The sequence below is a fragment of the Canis lupus genome, chromosome 22 (genome assembly GCF_048164855.1).
Source record: "Canis lupus baileyi chromosome 22, mCanLup2.hap1, whole genome shotgun sequence".
Lineage (NCBI taxonomy): Eukaryota > Metazoa > Chordata > Mammalia > Carnivora > Canidae > Canis > Canis lupus.
The window spans coordinates 15,444,636-15,466,193 of NC_132859.1; the positions used below are offsets into that span (position 1 = coordinate 15,444,636).

Here is a 21,558-nt window from a genome sequence, read left to right on the forward strand (position 1 = left end):
GCCTCCTAAACATCTATTTTTCCACTCAGGCCTCTCAACTCTTTTTTTTTTTTTTTTTTATTAAAGATTTTACTTATTTATTCATAGAGACACACACAGAGAGAGAGAGAGACAGAGATATAGGCAGAGGGAGAAGCAGGCTCCTTGCAGGGACCCGGATGCGGGACTTGATCCTCAGACAGAGATCACGCCCTGAGCTGAAGGCAGATGCTTAACCACTGAGTCACCCAGGTTGTCCCACCCTTATCTTTTTTGTTTTTTTTTAAAGATCTTATTTATTTATTCATGAGACACACACAAAGAGAGAGAGGCAGAGACACAGGCAGAGGGAGAAGCAGGCTCCACACAGGGAACCTGATGTGGGACTTGATCCCGGGACTCTAGGATCACACCCCAGGCCAAGGCAGGTGCCTAACCACTGAGTCACCCAGGTGTCCTCACCCTTATCTTTTTAATATCTGTAGAATCTGTAGTGATTTCTCTTCTCTCATTCCTGTTATTGGTGGTTTGTGTATTTTATCTACCTTTTTTCTCTCTGCCAGATTTTATTAATTTTATTGAGCACTTCAAAAATGAGCTTTTGATTTCGTTGGTTTACTCTTGGTTTTTTGTTTCATTCACTTCTGCTCTTACACTTATTATTCACTTTCTTCTATTTACTCTGCACTTTTGTCCACCTGATTACTAAATGTAAAATTTTCAGATCATTGATTTCAGACCTCCCTTATTTTCTAATATAGGCTTTTACTGCTATACATTTTTTTTTTTTTTAAAGATTTTAGGGCAGCCTGGGTGGCTCAGCGGTTTAGCGTCACCTTTGGCCCAGGGCATGATCCCAGAGACTCGGGATCGAGTCCCACGTCGGGCTCCCTGCATGGATCCTGCTTCTCCCTCTGCCTGTGTCTCTGCCTCTCTCTCTCTCTCTCTCTTTCTCTCTCTCTCTGTGTCTCTCATGAATAAATAAATTTAAAAAAATTTTTAAAGATTTTATTCACAGAGAAAGAGAAAGGCAGAGGAAGGTGGAAAGTTTCAGAGGAAGCTGAAAAGTTGAGTTGAGCCATACGCTGGGGTGGGGTGGGAAGCAGGTCTGGGACAACTGAGGTGCTCTCTGCTGTCCTGGAGAACCAAAGATGTACCAACCCAAGCCCCTTTGAAAGAGTGACAGGCCAGCACAGTGGCAGGATGGAAGGGTGGGCAAAGACTGAAGTGGTTGCAAGAAGGCTCCAATTCTCTTTCATCCATTTATTGAGTGCTAGGACATGCCCAGCCCTGTGTTGGGCATCACTGAAGCAAGATAACACTGAATCATCACTGCCTGAGCAGTTTCAAAGACCTGTCTGGGGACATGTATGGTCTAACAAGCAACAGATTGCAATGTGATCACTTTGTGTTCAGAGGAAGAAATGTTATCCTATTTCCTATAAGGGAGAAAAGTAATGGCCAGAGAGGTCCAGTGACATGCCCAAGATGACCCAGCAATTTGGTGTTTGAGTTTGTATAAAATTAAGGCCCAGAGTAGGTTTTCACCCCCTTCCTTAGGCCTCTCATCCCTACAACCCTACCCCGCAGACCAAGAACCCCCTCACAAGTCAGAACTGTCCAGTGTACACATCATGACATCACAATTGTTCACCAGGGTCTTTTGCACAGGTCCCAAGTCCTTGGGCAGGGTCTGTACCACCCAGAACTCCCCTCACATACTCCTGATGCCTCGAGGGACTAGAACTTGTCATGCAGTAGACATGTCAGTTTGTCAGACAGCAAATGTCTCTGAATCATCCAGAGTGCCTTGCACGTGGTTGGCGATCAATAAATGCCTGCTGATCAAGTCTCTGTTAATGAATGGTGATGACTTCATTAGTGAATATTGATGGGTTTGAGACTTCTGCTCACTCTGGACAATAAGCCAGGGCTTTTGCCAAAGAAAACAGAAGAGAATTCCCAATAAGCTGTCCTATATGGACAAATCTGCAATCAATTCAGAGGAAGCAGGGCTCTTGCTGTTGTCATAGCAACTCTTAAAAAAATCTTCTTTAACAGCATCCCAGACATCAAGACTCTGAAGTAATGGCCTTTTAAAATGGATTCATATTAATAATATCTACCTGACTGAACAATGTATTTCTTTCTTTCTTTTTATTAGATGCATTATTAACTTGGGTAGCAATAAGACCTCATAAATGCAAAGTGCCCATTCAAGAACACTCCTTCCAGCTTGTAATATATAAGGATGCAACTCACCAATTCCAGGGATCCCTGTGGATAAGGAATACGCTCTATGAATGGTGATCTTCAGATTGTAGATTCTTGAAGGGTCTAGGTTGTGTGCGGGTCTCTTCTCTTAGCTGAATCCTCAAAGCCTGGGGCAGCTCATGCAGACATACAGACTAGGCTGGTCACAGGACATCAGAAGGAAGTTGGAAAAAGAATAAGTAAATTTCACAGAAGTTCTATGTAGTGCAAGAAATAAATTGCAAGAATCTTGAATCTTACAGCTTTCCTTCCCCAGTGTCAACTTTGGACATTGGTTTAAAAATATTCAGTGTTTATTGAGCAAGTAATAATCACTTCTTGGCCTTTGGGCTAAGATCAAGTATATTGAGCAAGTAATGAGGCGGATAGAATCTAAATTAGCCTCCAGTGATCTCCACCTCCTTGTATTCACAACCTTGTGTAACCCTCTTACTTCGAATGTGAGCAGGAACTGTGAGTTACTTTTAACCAATATGGTAAAGGTGACAAATGACACTTCCGTGATTACATTACGTAAAATGTAACTTTTGTTTTGTTAACTGACTCTCTCCCTTGCTGTTTTTTTTTTTTAAAGATTTTTTTTATTTATTCATAGAGACACAGAGAGAGAGAGAGAGAGGCAGAGACACAGGCAGAGGGAGAATCAGGCTCCACACAGAGAGCCCGACGTGGGACTCGATCCAGGGCGGTGCTAAACCCCTGCACCACCAGGGATGCCCTCCCTTGCTGGTTTTGATGAAGCAAGGTGTCATATTGTGAGCTAAGCTATGGAGAGATCTGTTGGCAAGCAATGGGTCTAGAGACCCGCTGGCAAGCTAGAGGGCAGACTCTAGCCAACAGCCAGAAAGGAACGGAGACCCTAAGTCTAACAGCCCCAAGGAACTGAATCTTCCCAATAACCATAAGAGCTTGGAGGTAGATTCTTCCCCAATCAGATATTCAGGTAAGACTCCAACCCTAGCCAAATCCTTAATTGCAGCCTCGTGAGAAGTCCTGAAGCAGAGGACTCAGCTAAGCCATGCCTGGATTCTTGATTCACACAAACTCTGAGATAATAAATGTATATTGTTCTAAGCCATTACCTTGTGTATGCAGCAATAGATAACTAATACAAACACCTGCTAATGTTCTTTTTTCAGAATTTAAATTCAATTAATTAACATATAGTATATTATTAGTTTCGGAGGTAGAGTTCAGTTATTCATCAGCTGCATATAACACCCACTGCTCCTTACATCATGTGCCCTGCTTAATGTCCATTGCCCAGTTATCCCATCTCCCTCCACCTCCCCTCCAGCAACCCTCAGTTTGTTTCCTATAGTCAAGAGTCTCTTACAGTTTGTCTCCCTCTCTGATTTTGTCTTTTTTTTTTAATTTATTTTTTATTGGTGTTCAATTTACTAACATACAGAATAACCCCCAGTGCCCGTCACCCATTCACTCCCACCCCCCGCCCTCCTCCCCTTCTACCACCCCTAGTTCGTTTCCCAGAGTTAGCAGTCTTTACGTTCTGTCTCCCTTTCTAATATTTCCCACACATTTCTTCTCCCTTCCCTTATATTCCCTTTCACTATTATTTATATTCCCCAAATGAATGAGAACATATAATGTTTGTCCTTCTCCGACTGGCTTACTTCACTCAGCATAATACCCTCCAGTTCCATCCACGTTGAAGCAAATGGTGGGTATTTGTCATTTCTAATAGCTGAGTAATATTCCATCGTATACATAAACCACATCTTCTTTATCCATTCATCTTTCGTTGGACACCGAGGCTCCTTCCACAGTTTGGCTATCGTGGCCATTGCTGCTATAAACATCGGGGTGCAGGTGTCCCGGCGTTTCATTGCATTTGTCTCTTTGGGGTAAATCCCCAACAGTGCAATTGCTGGGTCGTAGGGCAGGTATATTTTTAACTGTTTGAGGAACCTCCACACAGTTTTCCAGAGTGGCTGCCCCAGTTCACATTCCCACCAACAGTGTATGAGGGTTCCCTTTTCTCCGCATCCTCTCCAACATTGGTTGTTTCCTGTCTTGTTAATTTTCCCCATTCTCACTGGTGTGAGGTGGTATCTCATTGTGGTTTTGATTTGTATTTCCCTGATGGCAAGTGATGCAGAGCATTTTCTCATGTGCGTGTTGGCCATGTCTATGTCTTCCTCTGTGAGATTTCTGTTCATGTCTTTTGCCCATTTCATGATTGGATTGTTTGTTTCTTTGGTGTTGAGTTTGATAAGTTCTTTATAGATCTTGGAAACTAGCCCTTTATCTGATATGTCATTTGCAAATATCTTCTCCCATTCTGTAGGTTGTCTTTGAGTTTTGTTGACTGTATCCTTTGCTGTGCAAAAGCTTCTTATCTTGATCAAGTCCCAATAGTTCATTTTTGCTTTTGTTTCTTTTGCCTTCGTGGATGTATCTTGCAAGAAGTTACTATGGCCGAGTTCAAAAAGGGTGTTTCCTGTGTTCTCCTCTAGGATTTTGATGGAATCTTGTCTCACATTTAGATCTTTCATCCATTTTGAGTTTATCTTTGTGTATGGTGAAAGAGAGTGGTCTAGTTTCATTCTTCTACATGTGGATGTCCAATTTTCCCAGCACCATTTATTGAAGAGACTGTCTTTCTTCCAATGGATAGTCTTTCCTCCTTTATCAAATATTAGTTGCCCATAAAGTTCAGGGTCCACTTCTGGATTCTCTATTCTGTTCCACTGATCTATGTGTCTGTTTTTGTGCCAGTACCACACTGTCTTGATGACCAGAGCTTTGTAGTACAACCTGAAATCTGGCATTGTGATGCCCCCAGATATGGTTTTCTTCTTTAAAATTCCCCTGGCTATTCGGGGTCTTTTATGATTCCACACAAATCTTAAAATTATTTGTTCTAACTCTCTGAAGAAAGTCCATGGTATTTTGATAGGGATTGCATTAAACGTGTATATTGCCCTGGGTAACATTGACATTTTCACAATATTAATTCTGCCAATCCATGAGCATGGAATATTTTTCCATTTCTTTGTGTCTTCCTCAATTTCTTTCAGAAGTGTTCTATAGTTTTGAGGGTATAGATCCTTTACATCTTTGGTTAGGTTTATTCCTAGGTATCTTATGCTTTTGGGTGCAATTGTAAATGGGATTGACTCCTTAATTTCTCTTTCTTCAGTCTCATTGTTAGTGTATAGAAATGCCACTGACTTCTGGGCATTGATTTTGTATCCTGCCACGCTACCGAATTGCTGTATGAGTTCTAGCAATCTTGGGGTGGAGACTTTTGGGTTTTCTATGTAGAGTATCATGTCATCGGCGAAGAGGGAGAGTTTGACTTCTTCTTTGCCAATTTGAATGCCTTTAATGTCTTTTTGTTGTCTGATTGCTGAGGCTAGGACTTCCAGTACTATGTTGAATAGCAGTGGTGACAGTGGACATCCCTGTCTTGTTCCTGATCTTAGGGGAAAGGCTCCCAGTGCTTCCCCATTGAGAATGATATTTGCTGTGGGCTTTTTGTAGATGACTTTTAAGATGTTGAGGAATGTTCCCTCTATTCCTACACTCTGAAGAGTTTTGATCAGAAATGGATGCTGTATTTTGTCAAATGCTTTCTCTGCATCCAATGAGAGGATCATATGGTTCTTGGTTTTTCTCTTGCTGATATGATGAATCACATTGATTGTTTTACGGGTGTTGAACCAGCCTTGTGTCCCAGGGATAAATCCTACTTGGTCATGGTGAATAATTTTTTTAATGTACTGTTGGATCCTATTGGCCAGTATCTTGTTGAGAATTTTTGCATCCATGTTCATCAGGGATATTGGTCTGTAATTCTCCTTTTTGGTGGGGTCTTTGTCTGGTTTTGGAATTAAGGTGATGCTGGCCTCATAGAACGAATTTGGAAGTACTCCATCTCTTTCTATCTTTCCAAACAGCTTTAGGAGAATAGGTATGGTTTCTTCTTTAAACGTTTGATAAAATTCCCCTGGGAAGCCATCTGGCCCTGGACTCTTGTGTCTTGGGAGGTTTTTGATGACTGCTTCAATTTCCTCCCTGGTTATTGGCCTGTTCAGGTTTTCTATTTCTTCCTGTTCCAGTTTTGGTAGTTTGTGGCTTTCCAGGAATGCGTCCATTTCTTCTAGATTGCCTAATTTATTGGCGTATAGCTGTTCATAATATGTTTTTAAAATCGTTTGTATTTCCTTGGTGTTGGTAGTGATCTCTCCTTTCTCATTCATGATTTTATTAATTTGAGTCTTCTCTCTCTTCTTTTTAATAAGGCTGGCTAATGGTTTATCTATCTTGTTAATTCTTTCAAAGAACAAACTCCTGGTTCTGTTGATCTGTTCCACAGTTCTTCTGGTCTCGATTTCGTTGAGTTCTGCTCGAATCTTTATTAACTCCCTTCTTCTCTTGGGTGTAGGATCTATTTGCTGTTTTTTCTCTAGCTCCTTTATGTGTAAGGTTAGCTTTTGTATTTGAGTTCTTTCCAGTTTTTGAATGGATGCCTGTATTGCGATATATTTCCCCCTTAGGACTGCTTTTGCTGCATCCCAAAGATTTTGAACGGTTGTATCTTCAATCTCATTAGTTTCCATGAATCTTTTTAATTCTTCCTTAATTTCCTGGTTGACCCTTTTATCTTTTAGCAGGATGGTCCTTAACCTCCACGTGTTTGAGGTCCTTCCAAACTTCTTGTTGTGATTTAGTTCTAATTTCAAGGCATTATGGTCTGAGAATATGCAGGGGACAATCCCAATCTTTTGGTATCGGTTCAGACCCGATTTGTGACCCAATATGTGGTCTATTCTGGAGAAAGTTCCATGTGCGCTTGAGAAGAATGTGTATTCAGTTGAGTTTGGATGTAAAGTTCTGTAGATATCTGTGAAATCCATCTGGTCCAGTGTATCATTTAAAGCTCTCGTTTCTTTGGAGATGTTGTGCTTAGAAGACCTTGATAGAAGCGCAAACTCTTCTCACTGTTGCATTCCAGGTGTTCTCTCTTTAATTCTCAGGCCGAATTCATAGATTTTCAGGATGATTGTAAGGTTTTCTAGGTAATTTGGTGGAGACAGGTGATTTGGAGACCCTACTCTTCCGCCATCTTGCTCCTCCCCCTCTGATTTTGTCTTATTTTATTTTCCCCTCTCTTCCCCTCTGATCCTCTGTTTTGGTTCTTAAATTCCACATTTGAGTGAAATTGTATGATAATTGTCTTTCTCTGATTGACTTATTTCACTTAGCATAAAACCCTCTACTTCCATCCATATCATTGCAAATGGTAAGAATTTCTTTTTGATGGCTGAGTATTACTCGTATATATGTATACTCATTATATATATATATATATACTCATTATATGTGTGTATGTATATATACCACATCTTCTTTATCCATTCATCTGTTGGTGGACATCTGGGCTCCTTCCATATTTTGGCTGTTGTGGACATTGCTGCTATAAACATTGGGGTGCAGATACCCCTTCAGATCACTATGTCTGTATCCTTTGGGTAAATAACTAGTAGGACAATTGGTGGGTCGTATGGTAGCTCTGTTTTCAACTTTTTGAAGAACCTCCATACTGTTTTCCAGAGTGGTTATACCAGCTTGCATTCCCACTAGCAGTGTAAGATGGTTCCCCTTTCTCTGCATCCTAGACAACATTTGTTGTTTCCTGACTTGTTAGTTTTAACCATTCTGACTGAAACCCTACTAATGTTCTAAGTGCCATGCAGACACGTGGCAGATAATTCTCTGCCTTTAAGGATGTTCCTTCCTAGTTGAGGAGATAGAAAATAAATAAATTAATAAATTATTGCCATGAAAAAAAAAAGAAATCCAGGTGAGGGAATAGAACAGGAGGTGGGTGGTATTTTAAAAGATTTTTTAGGGGGCTCTTGAGTGACTCAGTTGGTTGGATGTCTGCCTTGGGCTTGGGTCATGACCCCAGGGTTTGGGGGATCTCCCCGCTCAGCAGAGAGTCTGCTTCTTTCTCTTTCTCCGCTTGTGCTGTCACGCTCTCTCTCAAGTAAATAAAATATTTAAAAAAAAATTTTTTTAAGTAATCTCTACACCCAGTGTGAGGCTCAAATTCACAACCCCGAGCTCAAGAGCCGCACATTCTACCAAATGAACTCCCCATGGATGGTATTTCAGATAGAGTTGGGGAGAAAGGTCCTCTGTGCAGAAGAAACATTTGAACAGAGAACTGAAGAAGTGGGAATATCAGAAAGAAGAACATTCCAGGCAGAGGGAATGGCAAGTCCAAACGTCCTGATGTAGGATCAAGTTTGGCAAGTTGAATCCCTAGGTAGAGGTAGCATTGTAAGAGCTGAGTTCAGAGAGTTGGTGGGGTTGAATCACAGATAGCCCTGCAGGCTGTGGGTAGGGCTTGCTTATATGTGCCATGTGAGAGAAGGTGCCAGAGCCTTATGAGCAAGTGAGTGATGTGATCTGACCTATGGATCTCTCTGGAAAGATCTTCTTCTAGTACATACAATATGAATTGCATAAAGCTACACAGAGTCTGGAAAGTTGCAAAGAGCTCCTCATCCATTTTTTTCCCCCAGGGATTCTCCCAGAAACTTTGTAAAGTAGATGGAGCCATTACAGGAATTCCTCCTCAACTTTGCATCTCTCTAGTTGAAATGCTGGTCTATGTGGTTGGATTTCTACGTCCTTTTTCCACACTCAGGAGCCATTATAATGGAGGCAGGACAAATGGTGAGTCACTCCAGCTATGACTTAGGGACCCAGATCATAATGTCAGAAAGGTTTTAAATATTTGCATGGAGATGAAAAATAGTGCTTCTTAGATGCACGGTATTTGCAGCAAGGTAAGTGGACATGTGGGAATCTTCCTACCGCTACTTTTTTTTTTTAATTTTAGAGAAGGAAGATCCTTAAAATATGTTTTAATGTGAATGAATTATATATGGCACATTATTGCTAATCTAAGATGTTTTAATTGCCATTAAGATGGTAGTTTCTTTTTTTGAATGGTACTCTCTGTATTGTGTTTTAGTAGAGGCCACTTAAATATAATAGAAGTTTTATATATTGACATATATTAATCCCTCAACCTTTTTATCTGGTAAGATTTGAGTCTACATGTACAATATATTTTTAAAAGATTGTATTTATTTACTTATTAATGAAAGACACATAGAGAGAAGCAGAGACATAGGCAGAGGAAGAAGCAGGCTCCCTGTGGGGAACCCGATGCAGGACTCAATCCCAGGACCCCAGGATCATGTCCTGAGCCAAAGACAGATGCTCAACCACTGAACCACCCAGGTGCGCCTACAATATTTTTGTTAAGTGAACACAAACCTCAGGGTTAGAAGAGAAATCTGTATTACAATCCCTGAAGTTTGAGAGAGTGAGTATAAGACCTCTGTGTTTTCTTAGAGGGGTCCTGCTGGCTTGGGCTATGGGAGAGGGAGAGGGAGGGCAGCAGACGTAACAATATCGGGAAACAAGTGACTGAAACCTTGCCTACCCTCCATCCACACCCCATCCATCCATCCATCTACTCATCCACCCACCCATTCATTTATCTATCCACTCATATCATACATCCATTCAACAAATATTCGTTGAGCACCTGACAGAGCCAAACATCGCAATAGAAAAGTAGAGATGAAGCAGCCATGGCCACTGTCCTCATATGGTCTAATCTTCATTCTCCACACAGAGTTGGGTACGATCCCTAAATCACCATCTCCTCTACTACCCTGAGGTCTCATTTCTGCAGTCACATATCTCACACTGGCTGGGCGATGTCCAGGTAAATGTTGCTCTCTGGTCTTGCAGAAGCAGAATCCAAGAGATTCCCTCAAAGAATTCTCTGGGATGGCTGTAGTCAGAGTAGACAATCAGAGATCTCAGAATCTGGTGCAAAGTCCTTCTGATACCTAAGTCATGGGGAAGGTCTTCTAGGTAAGTTGTCAGAGAAAGGTAAATACTAATAGCACAAAGCCTTCTAAAATAAATATTCAAATCTGTTGAATAGTATTACATGCTGGCAGGATTGAGGAGTATATTCTTATTTTCAAAAAGGAAATATTTCTTTCTAGATCCTGCTACTTTGTTCCCTCTGCCCTAAAATTTTGATGTGTTCCCTGAGGTTAACTTCTTAGCCTTCTGCTTTATGTATCCTAGTTGAGTTCAAACACTTCTTCTTCTTTTTAAAGATTTTATTTATTCATAACAGACAGAGAGAGAGAGAGAGGTAGAACACAGACAGAGCGAGAAGCAGGCTCCATGCAGGGAGCCTGACGTGGGACTCGATCCCAGACCTCCAGGATCACACCCTGGGCTGAAGGCGGCGCTAAACCCTGGATTCTCCAGGTTCTGGTGGCCTAGAGAGGCACCGTCCATTTTGTATGGCATTAAGGACATTCAATTGATTCTTATTTGTACCAGTTGGGCATGACCATGTTCATGCTGTGATTTCTAGGACTTTTGGGTCTGGCATTTCCCTTATTTACTCACTAATATCTGAAAGTTCACTTTTAGGAGCCATCACTCCATTAGCTAAGGCTTTTGTGCTGTTTAAATGCAGTCTGTAGATCAGTATAAACAGATTCAGTTTTGGAAAACTGTCTGGGAATATTTACTTAAGATAAACACCTGCTCCATGATCTGGAAATTCCATGCCTAGGCATATACTCAAGAGAAATAAATGCATACATCTAGCAAAAGATGTATATTCATGAATGTTCATCATAACCTTTTCCATTATAGCCCCAAACTGAAAAAAAAAAACAAAAAACAAAAAACAACCCAGCAACTGGGCATCAATAGAAGAATGGATTGGCTAAAATTAACAGCATAGGAAACAACAGGTGTTGGTGAGGATTCAGAGAAAGGGGAACCCTTTTACACAGTTGGTGAGAGTGCAAAATAGTGCAGCCACTCTGGAGAACAGTATGGAAGTTCCTCAGAAAGTTAAAGATAGAACTATGCTATGATCCAGCAATTGCACTACTAGGTATTTACCCAAAAGATACAAAAATACAGATTCAAAGGGGTATATGCATCTCGATGTGTATAGCAGCATTATCCACAATAGCCAAATTATGGAAAGAGCCTGTGAATGGATAAAGAAGAGGTAGTGTATATAGGCATAATGGAATATTACTCAGCCATCAAAAAGAATGAAATCTTACCATCTGCAGGGATGTGGATGGAGCTAGAGGGTATTATGGTAACCAAAATAAGTTGTCAGAGAAAGGTAAATACCATGATTTCACTCATTTGTGTAATTTAAGAAAGAAAACAGATGAACATATGGGAAGGGGGGAAATTAAAAAAAGGAGAGAGAGAAAGAAGCCATAAGAGACTCTAAATATAGAGAACAAACAGAGGGTTGCTGGAGGGGACGCAGGTGGAGGATACGCTAGATGAGTGATGGGCACTGAGGAGGGCACCTGTCGTGATGAGCATCGTGTGTTGTGTGTGAGTTAGGAATCACTAAATTCTACTCCTGAAACCAATATTACACTCAATGTTAACTAGCTACAATTTAAGTAAAAATTTGGAAGAAAAAAATTCTGTAGGTTAAAAAAAAGTCAAACAAAATAAAAAAATAAAAATGAAAAAAACCTGTGTCTCTGCCTCTCTCTCTCTGTGTCTCTCATGAATAAATAAACAAATTCTTTAAAAAAAGGCAGGGGGGATCCCTGGGTGGCTCAGCAGTTTAGCACCTGCCTTCGGCCCAGGGCATGATCCTGGAGTCCCAGGATCGAGTCTTGCGTTGGGCTCCCTGCATGGAGCCTGCTTCTCCCTCGGCCTGTGTCTCTGCCATTCTCTCTCTCTCTCTCTCTCTCTCTCATGAATAAATAAATAAAATCTTTAAAAAAATGAAAAAAAAAGAACAAAAAGCCTCCCCTAAAACTGTGGATAGCCATACAATGGAATACTACACAGCAATAAAGAGGAATAAGTACTGGTGCATGCAGCAACAGTGGATGAATCTCACAAACATACGTTGGATTAAAGAAGTCAGGCACAAAAGGCTACATGCTGTGTCATTTCATTCATATGTAGTTTAAGAAAAGACAAACTAATAGTGGAGGTGACCTCAGAGTAGAGACATTGAATGAAAGGGGGCAGAATCTTCTGGGGGCTGAGTTTATACTTTACCATGATCTGGGTGGTGGCTACATGAGTATATTAATATGTAAAAATTCCTTGGCTGTACATGGGAAAGTAGTGCACTTTTTTGCAATGTATTACAAGTCATAATTTTTTTAACATCAAAAAAGCAAAACAGATAGGGAAAAATATAAAGAATGTAGCTAGTCTTGAGCAGGAGAGCAAAATCGGGGAGAGCTGGGGCCCTGATAGTACACACTTTAGGCTTTCTGGGCTGGATCGTCTCTGTCACAACTCCGCCACTCTGCCTTTGTAGCGGGAAAGCAGTTGCAGGCAATAAGTAAATGAATGGGGTAGTTGTGTTCTAATCAAACCTTATTTACAAAAGCGGGTGGAGGATCGGATTGGGCCTGTAGTGCGTCCACCCCTGCTTGAATCCACTGGAGGCCACTTCCCAGAAAAATTGTGTTGAGGACCCGGAGGCCCCTTCAGAGTTCCCCAGGGAAGACTGTAGTGATGCCAAGCTATGTGTGTCTTAAGAGAGGGACAGAGCAGCCAGGCAGTTCCTCGGCCGCGAGGAGTAGCCAGTCCCTCAAAATGAGCCCTTGCAAGGCCTTGTTTCATCAGGAAAAGACCCCTTTGTCCTTAACCCTCTTACCAAAGGCCTCCTCCACCATCTGCCTTCACTGGTCCCCAGGACGCCACTCAATCCCAGGGATGCCTCCCTTTTCGTGCCTTTTACCCCAGGTCTCCCTAATCCCCACGCCACTCCCAAACCGCCTGGCATGAAATCCTCCTCTCCCTTGGGGGTTCTGCTCTATAACCATGTCACCCTCTTCCCCAGCTCAGAGCTGACCTGTGTTACCCTCCCAAGCACCTCCCTCTCTCACTGCCCTCCTCCTCACCCCCTGCCCACTCCAGTGCCTCCAGGCCTGACCCATCTGGTGTCCTGGCCTCTAGGATGGGAGACAGCCGTGTTTCCAGAATCTTCCCCCGTCTTGTCCCTGAGCTTCTGGTTCCTACAGCCACAATCCGGACCTCTCCCTCACAGAGCCACAGGGCCCTGCCCATCAGCATCTGGAATCCCCACGTTGTCCACTCTAGACACAGTCCTTGTCTGTCTGGCTCTCCCTCCCGCACTCTCACTGCACCTCCTCATGAGACCTGGAAGCATTTGATGTGACTTGGGCTTCTCCCCGGCAACCCCTCCAGGCTCCACTGCTCTTTGTGCCAAGCTTTCCACCCTCTTGCGGTGACTTCAACCTCCTTGCCCCTCTGTCAAGCTACCTTATCCCACCCCCAACTCCCCAGTTCCTGAGGAATCCGGTTGTCTGCTCCTGTGTGCCGCCTCCACGGGGCCTAGAGCTGCCGGAGAACATCTGAGGTCTCGGGAGGGCAGACACCTTAGGTCTCTGGGCTCCACCTCAGCGAGGGCCTCAGTGCCAGCAGGAATTCTTTCCCGAGCGCCCACAGCAGTCCTTTGCAAGCCTCTCTGCGGACTCCAGTCCTGCGCCCCTCACTCCGCTGGTAGCTTTGCCCCCACTTCCCAGAGGGGCTCTTTCAGCATCCTGCCAGCACCTCCTCAAGTGTCCGAGGGGGACCACATGCAGCCTGCCCCCTCCCCACATTCTCCCCAAGAGTGTGTGCACGTTCCTGGGGCTCCTCCCCCCACCTGGATGGCTCTGGTCCCCAGTGCCTGCCTCAGGGGGCCTCCCGGCCTTACCCCCACCCCCTCCCGCCCTGCTGCTGCCTCCAGGCCTGTGCACAACATAGGGAGGAAAACCCTCCCTCTTCCAGCCTTCTGGCCAGTGCTTGGGGGCCTGTGAGTTAACAGAAGAAAAGGCAAGGCTCATTTTCACCCATGCAAGGGGAGCTCCCAGTAATGGGAAAAACACAGAATAGCCTGAAGTGAAGGTTTATATATGTTAACTTAACAAAAGAGGGTTTTGGGGGGATGCCTGAGTGGCTCAGGGGCTGAGCACCACCTTCAGCCCAGGGGGTGGTCCTGGGGCCCCCGGGATCAAGTCCCACATCGGGCTCCCTGCATGGAGCCTGCTTCTCCCTCTGCCTGTCTCTGCTTCTCTCTCTGTGTCTCTCATGAATAAATAAATTTTAAAAATCTTTAAAAGAACAAACAACCACAACACAAAACCATTCTTTTCTCTGTAACATCCGTGTCCTTATCCCCCTGCCCTAGGTCTGCCCCTGCACCCAGTTTCCAGGGGAGAGATCCCTCTTTCTGAGAAGCAAACCACAGAGTCTAGAATTTTCCCCTCCTGCCTTCTTGGGGCCTCACTCTTCTACTTTTCTCCTCTTTCTCTAGGTTTTAACTGCTTTCTCCACTGGCTTCTTCCCATCTGTATTTAAATACTCTCAATTCCCTTTCCATCCTTAAGGGAAGGAAAAGAAAACCCCTCAAAATCCTCTTCAGATCTCTTCCTCCTTCTCCAACTACTGCCCTACCTTTTCCTCTCATTTGCCACCAAGATGTGGGAAAGTCGTCCATGCTCCCGGTGTAGGCATTCTCAGTTCCAACTCTTCCAGCTGGCTTCCTCTGGTGCCACCCTAGTGAGACCTGCTCCGTTGCCATCTCTGCCATCTCGAGTGACTGCTTTGTAGTGACAGCCAGCTTCTGCTCTGAAGCAACTGCTTCTCTAGGTCTGCCTTGGGTTTCACGCTGTGAACGTGCCCCTCTTCCTCTCCAGCCCGCCTTCTCCTCCTCCTCCGCTGGGCCAGCTCCGCTGAGGGCCCTCCTGCCTCCCCAGCTGCTCCTCCTCAAGCTCTTCCTCATGCTCCTCTGCACCTGTCCCTGAAATGGTCCCTCTGCAAGGCTCTGTCTTCAGGCACCTTCTCACTCTCTGTACTTTCTCTGAGCAAGGTTGCAGTCAGTAACCATTGTTTCTTAAGGCTCACCTCTCCCTGGAAAGTTCTGGGCATTTGGGGTGGTGATTATAACAGGGACTGCCAATGTGCCTCCTGGAATCCATTCTCCTCTCTTTCCATAGTAGCAGATCCCCAATGTTTAACTGGGTACATGGCTGCACAATAAAGAAGGTCCCGCCCAACCTCCCTTGCAAGTGGCTGTGGCCACGTGACTTGGTTCTGGCGAGGAGATGTGAACATGTCATGGAGAACTTCTGAGAGGAAGACTTAAAAAGAAGGTCACTTGACTCAGAGTCACATCCCATGTTGCTTTTCCCCCTTCCTCCTCTCCACTGACTGGAAGGAGCTGTAATGCCTAACTCCGCTGCCATCCTGGATCATGAGGTCATTTTAAGGATGGCAGTCACATGTAGTGGAGCAAAAAGATGGGAGCAGTCTGGATCTTGGATAGTTTGAGAGAGCCTCAACATGTGTCCTGGATGCCCACCTGGACTTCTTTAAGGGAAGAAAAAACAGAGCATGGCTGTGTGTCTAGGCCACTGTCCTGTGTGCCTCAGGGCAGGATGGTGGGGGCTCTGAGCACAGTGCCAGGCACACAGCAGGTGCTTAGTAGCTGGAAGACTAAGCCCAGGGACGCCTGAGGGCCCTGATTGTCCTTACCTGAGCCACACACACAGACTATGAGTTGATAACTCAGTTTTCCCAAGAAGTGGCTGGAAGTGGCTTTGGGGGAAAAGGGAAGTCCCCAGGAAGGCACTGCTGCAGCAGTTCCAAAAAGCAAATGTTGAGATTTGACCTGAGTCTTCCCTTGCCCGTGACACCATCCCAGCTGGCTGGCCCTGGAAGAAACAGCGGGGCAGACAGGTCTTGTCCCTGGGGCCTCACGCCCCTTCAGGGCTCTTTCTCCCTCCATCCAGCCCCCAGGTACCCTTACCTCCCCCTTTCCCCTTTTGCTGTGTGCCTGGCACTGTGCTCAGAGCCTCCACTAACCTTTGGGGAAAATTTTTCATGCCTATTTTATAGGCCAGACACTGGGAATCACAGAGGTAAAGTGACTGGCCCAGGGCAGCACAGCCAAAAAGGAATAGGCCTGGGATGTGCCCCGGGCCTGTCTGACTCCAAATCCCTGCTCTTTCCCTGCTCACCAGCACTTTTAAGCCTGGATAAGTATCTCCATCACCTGCAGAGCTATTAAAAATTCTGATTCTGGGGACGCCTGGTGGCTTAGTGGTTTAGCGGCTGCCTTCGGCCTGGGGTGTGATCCTGGAGACCCGGGATCGAATCCCACATCGGGCTCCCTGCATGTAGCCTACTTCTCCCTCTGCCTGTGTCTCTGCCTCTCTCTGTGTCTGTCATGAATGAATAAATAAAATCTTAAAAAAAAAAAAAAAAAACCTGATTCTAAGGGTGCCTGTGTGGCTCAGTCAGCTAAGGGTCTGACCCTTGCTTTCCACTCGGGTCTGGTGTCAGGGTCACAGGATCGAGCCCGGCGTTGGGCTCCGCACTCAGCATGGAGTCTGCTTCTCCCTCTCCCTCGGCTCCTCCCCCCACTCGTGGTCTCTCTCTCTCAAACAAATAAGTAAAATCTTTTGAAAAATTAAAATTCTGACTCTAGAGCCAAACCCCAAAGATTCTCCCTCAGCTGCTCTGGGCTGGAGTCGGGGAGTTTGTTTTTTCACAGATGCCCTGGATTCCCGGGTAATTCTGTGGCTCAGCGGGTCCAGGATTGGCGCTGCATCAAGCCCTGCTGGCTCTCAGAGATAGGAGCTGCCACTCGCCCCTGCCCTGTCCCCCCCCAGCCAACCCCCCCCTCCGACAGGGAGGGGGAGCCTGATGAGGCAGCTGCAGCCCTGCATGGGGGTCTGGCTGAGTATGAAAGAACCGCACCCAGCAGTAGGCCCAGCAGAGCCTGCTGAGAAGTGCTGGTGCCAGGAGACAGCTGTTCCCACCGAACAATGCCAGTTTCAGGGACTGTCACTTTGAACGCTGTGCATTGACCCATCTAATTGTTCTTGCCATTCACCTTGCACAGAGAGGCCAAGTTCGTGCCCAGCATCTGCCTATGTCAGTCTGTGTTCAAATATTTTCACGGCTTCTCCCATTCCCACAGGGTCCAGGTGAAGCTCCTGGTCCCAGGGTGGCCTAGCCTGACTTCTCGTTCCTGCTTCTCTCTGGCTGGTCTCCTTCACAAAGCCCCTGGACCCTTTGCTCCTGCTTTTTCTTTCTCCCCTTCCCTGATCTAGAGCCAGCACCCTATCCCCTACCCTTCCTCACTCCTACCCTAACTAAATATCCTTTCCTCCAGGAAGCCCTCCTTGACTGGCCTGGTCCATATCCTTCCTCGCCCCACTGGAACATTTGCTGTTGTTCGAGTCTCCTGCTCTGCTCTGTCCTGTGACCTCCGCACCTCTGCGTCCTGAGGACACAGCACAGGTTGCTTCTCAAGGTCATCGGCTGGGTCTTCAGTGTCTCCTGGACTCCACGTTTGCGCTCCTGAGCCGTGGCCCAAGCCCTGCATTGTCCTACCAGTTCCCTTTTTGCCCTTTCCTCCCTGCCTCCAGAACTGACCTGCCTACCTTATGACCCTTTACTCTGCTATGAAACCAAGGATCTGGTTTGTAATAATCTAAACATGCGGTGTAATTTTTCATTTTATTAGGAGAGGAGCCAAATTTTAGGCAGCCTTGTCTCTTGGCTAGGTGTCTTACCCCAGCTGCCTTATTTATGGCAAAACCTCTTTGAGGCAGGTGCATTACTCTTTTTGCCAATGTGGAAATTAAGGAGCCATGCGCTCAAGATGGCACGGGGGTTGGGGGGGTGATAGGGCAGGGGAGTGAGGTCCAGGGCACGGCCTTTTCAATCATTTCCTCAGCTCCTGGTATCCCTTTCTTGCTCTGCAGTGTTAGCAATTGTCACCAGATGGTGTCGCGAGGCAGCTGCGAGCCGGGCTCCCCTGGATGGAGCTGGGGGGAGGCCGAGCCTGCGGCGCCCACCTTCACCACCAGGGGGCAGGCGGGGGAAGGCAAAGGGCTGTAGGGCCGCGCCGAGGAGGGGAGCTCTAAGGGGCTGGGAGCCCTGCTCCCTCCGAGCTGGGGCAGGCCGCAGCCCTTCACTGATTATGTTGGTCACTCTAAACATTACAAGCTCCAAAATGTGCTATTGAACTCTTCCTTCCATATGTCACAGCACCGTAGCCTACCAAGCAGAACTTGATGGATAACATCAACACTATCCCCTCTGCAACTCCTGGCTGGAGCAGCAAAGAGAATCACCCCCCATTACCTCTGCAGATGCTTTCCAGGCTTAATTTCATCTTATCTTTACGTCTTTGAGAGGTTCTGAGAAGGGAGATGCCTTGCCCAAGTTTACAAGATCGCAATCCCAATCAAACGCCTTCAAAGTTTCTTTTTGTTTGTTTGTTTGTTTGTTTGTTCCACCCCCCCCCCACCTCCCCTGCCTTCAAAGTGCCTTAGCCTCTCGGAGCCTCAGTAGCCTCATCTGCTAAAGGGGCGTGATTATGACAATACCTATGCTGGTTGTTGAAAAGGATCATGCGCATGGAGTGGCACAGGTGTGAGCACTCAGGTGGGTGAAGTACAGGATGCTAAATCCAAAACGGGTCCCTGAGTGCAGTCTCCCTTGGCAGCACCAGCAGCATTATAGATTCTGGTGGTGGGTATTTTCCTATTTGACTTCCATGGAAAGACTGAGGCCCCCCAATGCTTGTTGCACAGAGCAGTGGTGCCCAAAGCAGGAGCTGGGCGCCTCAGGGTGTGTGCCAGATGATCCGCTGGAATGCAGGAGGACAATTTTAGAGCTTCCATTTGCATTTAATTTTTAATTAAATAATAATTAATTAATTATCTCTAGATTGATCATGAGGCAGCTGACGGATCGGACAATCCTGCCTTGCTCCCGGCCCATGAGGCATCCTGGGAGGACAATGGGAGTCCTACACTGGGAATGGACCTCAGAAGCCCCCACTCTCATTTGCTGGCTTTCAAGCAATTGCAGGTGTGTTACTTCAACTACAGTATGTCCACCGATGCTAATTTTTACAAAAGTGAGATTTTCAAATATCAGGGTCTTTGTGTGACTTTGTAACAAGATGTCAAGCGACTAGGCATTTTAAATTCATTGGTGGTTAAATATGGTTAATACCATCCCCTGAATTTAAGATCCAATGGCAAAACTGGGTATTATATTTAGTAAAACAAGGGGGTGAAGCAAGTAAGGACACGTGGGATCCAGGCCAGAGGGGACAGCACAGCACAGCAGGGTGGACAAGGTCCAGAATGGCTGATGGGCAGCAGGTCCGGAAAGCAGCTCAGTTAGATGAAACTAATGGATGAATGACTCGGAGGCAAATGACTTGTTAGCAGGCCTGATGTTTAGCCAGGATGTGCCAGTTGAAGTACTTCTGAAATGTTAACGTGAGCCACCCTTCTTCCACTGCCCAGTTGGGTCCTCTGGACCTCACCACAGTCCAGAGCCTGAAGAGTTAATGCTTGGCACAGCAGGGGGCTTCAAGGACCGCCCTGTGCTTCTATGGCTAGTGCTTAGTCCATTTTGATTGCTCTCTGTATGAATCATCCCCACACACTGAATTCAATTAGGTTGGTGGGTGATTAAATACTTTTGGTATATTTCTCTGCTTGTTAGAATATCTGATATGACGGGAAGTTTGAAGGTAAACTGGAACATGAGTTAGACAAATAAGACAAAGAAAGGAAAAACAAATAGAAATTCCCAAACAACTTCCAAGAAAGACAGTGCACTTATAGTAGGTTCTCATAATTGGCTGAGCCACCCTCAATATTTGCCTAGTCATAATCATGTAAACACTGTCTCCTGATTTTCAATTTTTAGATTCAGCCTGTAAACAAAGAACAGAAACCTTATTTGTAGTTGGGCAGTAGAACATCAGTCCTGAAAACATAAAGTAAACCTGACCAGGGTTAAGAGGAAGGAATAGGAGGGGGAGAAATTAATATCTTCGTCTGACAAACGGAGAGTCAAAATACACTGCGGAGGGCTGGTGAGCCTAAGAGTCGACAAATAAAGGTAGTACTTACAAAGACATCCAAATGAGGAATGCATGTGATTATTTGAATTCAGGTTAATTAGGAAGGTAACAGATAATGCCTAAGATTGGTAAGCCTAGAAAGCAAGTTAAAGTCATGTTGTCTTGGAGGAGGCTTGGGAAGATGGCAGAGTGAGCTCACCTTGTCCCATGTTTACACCTAGTGATCACTCACACCCAAGTAAGTGAACCATAGAGCAATCCGAAGACTGGCAGGACACACTCCACAACTAAATATAGAGAAGAGCATCATACTGTCTGAAGATGTGGGATGAGCCACCAGCAAAAGTATCCGGAAGAGTTCAGAATGGCCTCACTGGGAACCGGTGGAAGGGTGTCTGGGCCTTCCCTTTCAAGCTCTTCTGCACTCCTTGACATTCTATCAACCATGTGCATCGGCTAAAAACTTAAAACCAGCAAAAGGAGCTTTGTCATGATCAAGCAGTCCCCTTAGGTGGTGGTTCTTGAAATTTAAAATGTATTGACGGACCTGCTTTGCTTAGAAATCTGTTGTCAGGGCACCTGGGTGGCTTAGTAGTTGAGCGTCTATGGTTGTTGAGCATTTGCCTTTGGCTCAGGGGGTGATCCCGGGGTCCTGGGATCGAATCCCGCAACGGGCTCTCCGTGGGGAGCCTGCTTCTCCCTCTGCCTATGTCTCTACCTCTGTGTATGTGTGTGTGTGTGTCTCATGAATGAATAAATAAAATCTTAAGAAAAAGAAAAAAAAATCTGTTGTGATTCAGACTCTAAAAAACCTGCCCTTTCCCCCCTTGTTGGGTTTCCTCAAGTGAGGTCTGGGAGAGGTAACCAGGTGTGGTGGGTCCCAAAGGTGGAAGGCTACTGCTGAGGTCAGAAGGCGATTGAAGGCCCTTGTCTGGATGGGGTGGGTGTGCTGTCTGTGGGCGGCAGAACAGGCACCAGACCACATTCGGGCATCCCACAGCTCCTGCACAGCCCCAGCTGGGCTGTAGGGCTGGGGAACCCATTGGCAGGGCCATTCTTGCTCAGTGAACAGGAACCCAGGGCTACTTGCGTGCTGGACCAGCTGCCCCCAGCCCCTGGGCCGTTCCACAGTCCCAGCATTCCTCCCTGAGGACAGATGGAGGTAACAGTTGGCAGGTGGACACATGTATGGGGGGGCGGGGGCAGGAGGACAGTGACTGTCCATCTGTTGGGGGGGGGCAGGCCCCAGGAAGAGAAGCCCGCTCCTTTCTCCTCCTCTCTGCCCCAATCTGAAGAGCTGAGGATAC

The 21,558-nt window shown here is 45.7% G+C and overlaps 1 long non-coding RNA gene across 12 annotated transcripts in view; it reads left to right on the top strand.

Moving 5' to 3' along the window:
• The window catches only part of LOC140613934 (uncharacterized), a 31,477-nt gene extending 10,441 nt beyond the window's left edge, over positions 1 to 21,036 (top strand). For 4 of the 12 annotated variants that reach the window (XR_012014860.1, XR_012014865.1, XR_012014863.1 and 1 more), the window contains 6 exons: positions 8,811 to 8,964; positions 9,402 to 9,537; positions 10,057 to 10,182; positions 17,531 to 18,810; positions 19,096 to 19,239; positions 20,473 to 21,036. This is a non-coding gene — a long non-coding RNA (uncharacterized lncRNA). Of the gene's footprint in view, positions 1 to 2,848; positions 3,197 to 8,810; positions 8,965 to 9,401; positions 9,538 to 9,937; positions 10,031 to 10,056; positions 10,183 to 17,530; positions 18,811 to 19,095; positions 19,240 to 20,472 lie in introns of all 12 variants that reach the window. The other 8 variants (XR_012014858.1, XR_012014866.1, XR_012014861.1 and 5 more) reach the window with 8 other exon arrangements.
• The last annotated feature ends 522 nt before the right edge of the window (positions 21,037 to 21,558 follow it).